This window comes from Rana temporaria (genome assembly GCF_905171775.1).
Source record: "Rana temporaria chromosome 4 unlocalized genomic scaffold, aRanTem1.1 chr4y, whole genome shotgun sequence".
NCBI classification, from domain to species: Eukaryota; Metazoa; Chordata; class Amphibia; order Anura; family Ranidae; genus Rana; species Rana temporaria.
The window spans coordinates 2,803,009-2,810,108 of record NW_024404461.1 but is presented as its reverse complement, the minus strand read 5'-3'; the positions used below and the strand labels follow the sequence as shown (position 1 = coordinate 2,810,108).

General features: G+C 46.8%; 1 long non-coding RNA gene across 1 annotated transcript; it reads right to left on the bottom strand.

Moving 5' to 3' along the window:
* Positions 1-2,059: 2,059 nt before the first annotated feature.
* On the bottom strand, positions 2,060-5,071 carry LOC120921833. The gene is made up of 3 exons (XR_005744999.1): positions 5,034-5,071; positions 2,215-2,337; positions 2,060-2,098 (listed from the first exon to the last, which is right to left on the bottom strand). It is a non-coding gene; the product is annotated as an uncharacterized LOC120921833 (long non-coding RNA).
* Positions 5,072-7,100: the final 2,029 nt, after the last annotated feature.

The following is a 7,100-nucleotide window of genomic DNA, read 5'->3' as shown; positions in this document are numbered from 1 at the left end:
AGGGTGGAGCAAATGGTGGCGAGTAACTCTTAAGGCCTGGCTAGTAGCTCAGGACTTTAAATTTTGAGCCCTGCCTTGGAATATCTTCTTTCCAAAAAGGGGTCATTTGGGGGGTATTTGTACTTTCCTGGCATGTTAGGGTCTCAAGAAATGAGATCGGCCGTCAGTACTTCAGGTGTGATCAATTTTCAGAGATTGGCACCATAGCTTGTGGACTCTATAACTTTCACAAAGACCAAATAATGTCCACCAATTTGTACTTATTGTTTACCAAAGATATGTAGCAGTATAAATTTTGGCCAAAATGTATGAAGAAAAATTTGCTAAATTGTATATCAGAAACTAAGGCCTCTTTCACACGGAGCGGACCATTTTAGGGTCCGCTCCGCGTGTCCGCAAAAGCTCAGCGGGGATCATCCTTAATCCCCGCTGAGCTGTCGGCGGAGAGGGCGGTCCCCGCACACAGTGCAGAGACTGCCCTGTCTCTGCTCCGCTCTCCCCTATGGGGAATCGGATGCAGACGGACCGTCTGTCCGTCTGCATCTGATCCGTTCCGCCGGACGGAAGAAAAATAGGGTTTTCTTCCGTCCGCAAAAGCGGATCCCGACGGACGCGGACGTTAGCGGATGCTCCATCCGCTAATGGACGCGATCCCATAGGGATGTATTACAAGTCCGTAAACGGACTTGTAATAAACGGATGAGTGGAGCGGACGTCTGAAAGGGGCCTAAGAAAACTAATTTTTTTACAGAATTTTCAGTCATTTTTTCTTTTATAGCGCAAAAAATAAAAAACCCAACGGGGATTAAATACCACCAAAAGAAAGCTCTATTTGTGTGAAAAAAAGGACAGAAATTTCATATGGGTACAGTGTTGTATGACTGAGTAATTGTCATTCAAATTGTGAGAGCACCGAAAGCTGAAAATTGGTCTGGTTAGGAAGGGGGTTTAAGTGCCCCGTGGTCAAGTGGTTAATGACCCACCTGTGCTGATCTCTGTAGGAGTGTCCTCCTCTATAAATGTCCCCGTTATTCCATCCTCCTCCATAGACTGCTGATCATCCCTCACATACGTCTCTTCTTCTTCTGATTTCACCTCAAATTCTATATCGATTGGATCTCCACTCTAAATCAAGAGAATGAGAGAGAATATCATCTGTAAGATATAAGCTTTATTATTGTGACATCACATCTATAAAATCCACACATCCCCCCACAAGTCCATGTCTAGATGTTCTGTCCCACCAACCTTTAAATAAGGAGGGATGGTGTGACCTTCCTGTGTGGAATCCCGGGAATACAGAGGACGGGGACATCTCTCTGGGGGTCTCTGTAGCTGGATGACTCCACCATGGTGTCCTGGTACAGATCTTTGTGTTCTTCCTCCATCACCCCATCCTCATCATCCTCCTCTTTTATCTCTTCTTTAACCTCAACTTTAGTATCTCTCAGGTTTCCACTCTGAATATAGAATAAAAATGACATCAATGGTAACAATGCAGATAATGTACAGATCCTAATGATACTATCAGTGATTGTTCCTCATCTACCTGATGATGGTGGGGGATGGTGTGACCTTCCTGTGTGGAATCCCGGGAATACAGAGGACGGGGACATCTCTCTGGTGGGTTCCTGGTATTAGGTGGCTCCATCATATCCTTGTGTCCTTCTGAAAACTCCTCCATCACTCCATACTCCTCATCCTCCTCTTTATACTCTTCTTTTACATCAATATTATCATCCCCAAGGTTTCCACTCTGAATATATAACAAAACATTCATTGCAACAAACATGCTGTGTATAAATCAGAACTACCAATAATTGTCACTCATCTACCTGATGATGGTGGGGGATGGTGTGACCTTTCTGTGTGTAATCCCGGGAATACAGAGGACGGGGACATCTCTCTGGGGGGTCTCTGTAGCTGGATGACTGCACCATGGTGTCCTGGTACAGATCTTTGTGTTCTTTTGGAAACTCCAACTCCTTCATCACCCCATCCTCATCATCCTCCTCTTTTATCTCTTCTTTAATATTGACCAGTGTGGAATCCTGAGGACGGGGACATCTCTCTGGTGGGTTCCCATTACTGGATCCATCTGTAGGAAACACACACACTGACTGAATACATTGTTTCTATGTGTTTATCAGATGATGGGGGATCTAGGTGGAGCCTCCGTACTGCTCTCTCCTTTACAATAAAGTCTCCTCTTACCCGGTGATGTGAGGGGCGGCTGATTGTCCATCATGACGTCCTTTCCGGCACCGCTCATGTCTCCTGTCAGCAGTTTGATGATCTCTCTGGTGACTTCTAGAATCTTCTTTGTATTTCTCTATTCTATCAGGGAGGGAGGTGGAGGCAATGTGATTATCATAGGATATCCAGACTTCACAGGAGGAAAACTCTAGATTTGAACACATATAGTAAAATCAAATGACATTCCCAGAATCCTCCTCACCTCACCAATCAGGTCTCCTTTTTTATCAAAACTCCACTTGGGATATAATTTACCCACATATTATCCAGCACTACACTGTTTGTATACATTCTATTTTGCACTTGATATCAAGGTTGTAGTGTTTAGCAGCAGGAAGACCCTAAGGGTCCATTTTTCATTCTTTCATTTAATTTCTCACGCATTTTATCACCAAGAGCAAATTTTTCCTTTCCCCTTCTTCCCTGTTTACACATATAATTTACCCAGACAGGGCCCCCCCCACTCTGTAGGTTAAAAGCTTTTTGCAAGGAATTCTGGGACCAACAATCTTACTTTTGCTTGTGAGAGGGACATTGGGAGGAGAAGCTGTGAGGTCAGTGTGATGTCATAGGATTCTCTGAATCTGGTTGGAGGGACATTGGGAGGAGGAACTGTGAGGTCAGTGTGATGTCATAGGGTTCTCTGACTTGGATCGGAGGGACATTGAGAGGAGGAGCTGTGAGGCCAGTGTGATGTCATATGATTCTCTGACTGGTTGGAGGGACATTGAGAGGAGGAGCTGTGAGGTCAGTGTGATGTCATAGGGTTTTCTGACTCTGGTTGGAGGGACATTGAGAGGAGGAGCTGTGAGGCCAGTGTGATGTCATCGGATTCTCTGACTCTGGTTGGGGGGACATTGAGAGGAGGAGCTGTGAGGCCAATGTGATGTCATATGATTCTCTGACTGGTTGGAGGGACATTGAGAGGAGGAGCTGTGAGGTCAGTGTGATGTCGTAGGATTCTCTGACTATGGTTGGAGGGAGCTGTGAGGTCAGTGTGATGTCATCGGATTCTCTGACTCTGGTTGGAGGGACATTGAGAGACGGAGCTGTGATGTCAGTATGATGTCATAGGATTCTCTGACTCTGGTTGGAGGGACATTGGGAGGAGGAGCTGTGAGGTCAGTGTGATGTCATCGGATTCTCTGACTCTGGTTGGGGGGACATTGAGAGGAGGAGCTGTGAGGTCAGTGTGATGTCATAGGGTTTGCTGACTCTGGTTGGAGGGACATTGAGAGGAGGAGCTGTGAGGTCAGTGTGATGTCATAGGGTTTGCTGACTCTGGTTGGAGGGACATTGAGAGGAGGAGCTGTGAGGCCAGTGTGATGTCATCGGATTCTCTGACTCTGGTTGGGGGGACATTGAGAGGAGGAGCTGTGAGGTCAGTGTGATGTCATAGGATTCTCTGACTATGGTTGGAGGGAGCTGTGAGGGGTGCTCTGTGAGATATCTGTACATAGAGTCATTTCTCCCGGGTGCGTCCCTCCTCTCCTAAATAATAGATGAACGTTGTCTTTAGGCTTTGCCAGGACACATCATATTCCTGTGATCTCTGTCTACTCCGGAGACTTTACTGATCACATTTTAGGATGAAGATCTGAGACTGGGATCATTATGGATAGTGGTGCAACGGATCAGTTGATCCGTGATCCAAACGGGTCACCTCCTTCGGATCGACACACACTGTGATCCGCGGATTGCCGCGGCTCCGGAGCTAGGCCGAGGCCTTTCCTAATGTTATGGCCGCGGCTCCGGAGCTAGGCCGAAACCGAGGCCATAACATTAGGAAAGGCTCCGGCTTCAGCCTAGCTCCGGAGCCGTGGCCATCTTGGTACACCTGGCAGCGGCCCTCCTCTCTGTTTACACCCACAGCAGAGGAGCCAGCACTCGTGGGACACACCACTGGGAGTCAAAATACTGGGGGGGTCTGTCTGTACTACCTGGGGGGGGGGGTCTGTCTGTAATACCTGGGGGGGGTCTATCTGTACTACCTGGGGGGTGTCTGTACTGAGAGGGGGGGGTGTCTGCACCAAGGGGTTTCTTTACTGAGGGGGGACTATTGTTTTTTGGGAGGGGGGGGTAACACCATTTTTTTCTGCACCGGGTGACACCAACCCTAGTGACGCCACTGCAGTGGGGGGGGATGTGGATATTACAGTGGGGGTGGGATGTGGATATTACAGTGGGGGAGATGTGGATATTACAGTGGGGGATGTGGATATTACAGTGGGGGGATGTGGATATTACAGTGGGGGGGGGGGGGGGGAGATGTGGATATTACAGTGGGGGAGACTTTTTTTTTTTTTGCCGATCCGAAAAATTATCCGATCCGAGGAACGATCCGAACCGTGAGTTTTTTGATACGTTTCACCCCTAATTATGGAGACATTCGTTTTCAGGACATTCACTACAAATGATATTTTTCTCTCTTTCTTCCTATTTGAATCTTATAAAATAAAGACATACACATTCCAATCCTCCCTACATACCCCCCCCCCCCCCCCCCCCCATCTCTAATAAACGTCATATAACTGTTAGTATAGACTGAGGAGGTGAGAAGGTGATTGGTGGGAAAGGTGACACATCTCCAAAATGAGGAGAATGTTCCGGCCCCACAAGTGGGGGAATGTTCCGATCCTGAAGGGGTTAATCTAGGTCCCCACACTATATATGTGTGTATCATCATCTGCTGGAGATAAAAGACGTCACAGTGACTATGGAGGAAGAACGGACATGACGGGGTTACTGGGTGTAAATAGAAGATAAGATCTTATTACCTCCTCTGCTGCTATTTCAAACAATGTCTCCTCACTACTTCTTCCCGACTCACCTCTCACCCGGAACTTCCTGTCTGTACCTGACATCACTTCCTGTCTTCCATAGAGACTTCCTGTCTGCCATCTCGTGGAGATCAGAGGAACTGCAGAAACATCTCGTAGTGTGAACACGGCCTTGTGCTGTGTGTGTATGTACTGTATATCCTTATAGATGGGTCATCTCCACTCCCACCAAGGGGGATAGAAATATATTACTGCTCGGGGGAGGGGGGAGACATTTTGGCCCCTTTGATTTTGCAGTAAAATTGATGTGAGATTTAGTCATGTAGAACATCTGTTATATGGATACAAAGAACCCCAGCCGAGAGTCAGCCCTGGTTCACACTGGGCTGCGGGAGTGAAGCCGTGCGAGTTCAGCTGAACTCGCACGATTTCACTCCCGCCGGCAGTCCCGATTTCGGACGCGATTTAAGAGACATCTGTGCAGGTTTCTGCACAGATGTCTATGTAAATCGCGGCCGAAATCGCAAAAAGTAGTACAAGAACTACTTTTTGAAATCGGTACAGCGCCGCAGATGCGGTGTCGCACCGATTAGGACGGCGCCATTGCCGACAATTGGAGGCATTTGAGATGCGATTTCACATGTGAAATCGCATCTCAAATCGAATGAAATCGCACCCAGTGTGAACCTGGGCTAAAGGGTGGAAATGGCTCCTGATCCCCAGATTTGGGCAATTATGTCCCCAATATAAATAGAAAAAAACCTGCGCTATGTGTAACAACTCAAATACCTCCAGAAATAACTTCTACCGGACTGCTGCTGTAACAAAGGTAAGTCTTCCCTTTATCACCTAGAAGAGCATTATGTGTCACAGCGCTGTCCTATTGTGTGTGCCGCCCATCAATTATCACAAATACACTAAAATATGTGGAGACATTCATATATAAAGTGCTAGGGGCCCCAATAATATTCTCTGCAGATCTACTGCCTCCACTTTACACCTACTTCATTCATCTTATGGTGTTTGCTGCGATATTAGATAAACAAAAATGATTCCATGAATTTGCATAGATTTTTATTTAATTCAGCAGCAAATATGATAAGAATAAAGAAGTCGGTGTAAAGGGGAAGCAGTGGATCTGCAGGGAACATCATCCTGAGTACAAAGCTCTTTATGTTGGATATGAATTTGCAGATGATCGGGTCACATGACTGATTGATAAACACACTACAGCCCCGCCCACAATATAATAAATGTGTCCTCTTCTCTCATCATCTCCTTTTATTGGTCACTTCCCCTTTAATCCCCTCCCCCAACATCTCCCCATTACTGGGTGATTTTGGGGGATCTCTGGTCTGTACATCAACATGTCCAAATCTCAGACATGACCTATCCCCTCCCCCCACACACCAGTCACACGCGTGATACATCACTGTGATTGGCTGGGAGGGATTCAGTCATTCCTTACCTGGGGGGGAATCTATCCTCCAGTATAGACCAACTGTATGGAGCCAACCTCCCCCTCCCCCGATATACAAGAAATTAGACCTCCCCTCCCCCGATATACAAGAAATTAGACCTCCCCTCCCCCGATATACAAGAAATCAGACCTCCCCTCCCCCGATATACAAGAAATCAGACCTCCCCTCCCCCAATATACAAGAAATTAGACCTTCCCTCCCCCGATATACAAGAAATTAGATCTTCCCCTCCCCCGATATACAAGAAATTAGACCTCCCTCTCCCCGGATATACAAGAAATTAGACCTCCCCCGATATACAAGAAATTAGACCTCCCCTCCCCCAATATACAAGAAATTAGACCTCCCCTCCCCCGATATACAAGAAATTAGACCTCCCTCTCCCCCGATATACAAGAAATTAGACCTCCCCCGATATACAAGAAATTAGACCTCCCCCCCCGATATACAAGAAATTAGACCTCCCTCTCCCCCGATATACAAGAAATTAGACCTCCCCCGATATACAAGAAATTAATTAGACCGCCCCGATATAACAGAGAATTAGACCTCCCCAGATATACAAGAAATTAGACCTCCCCCT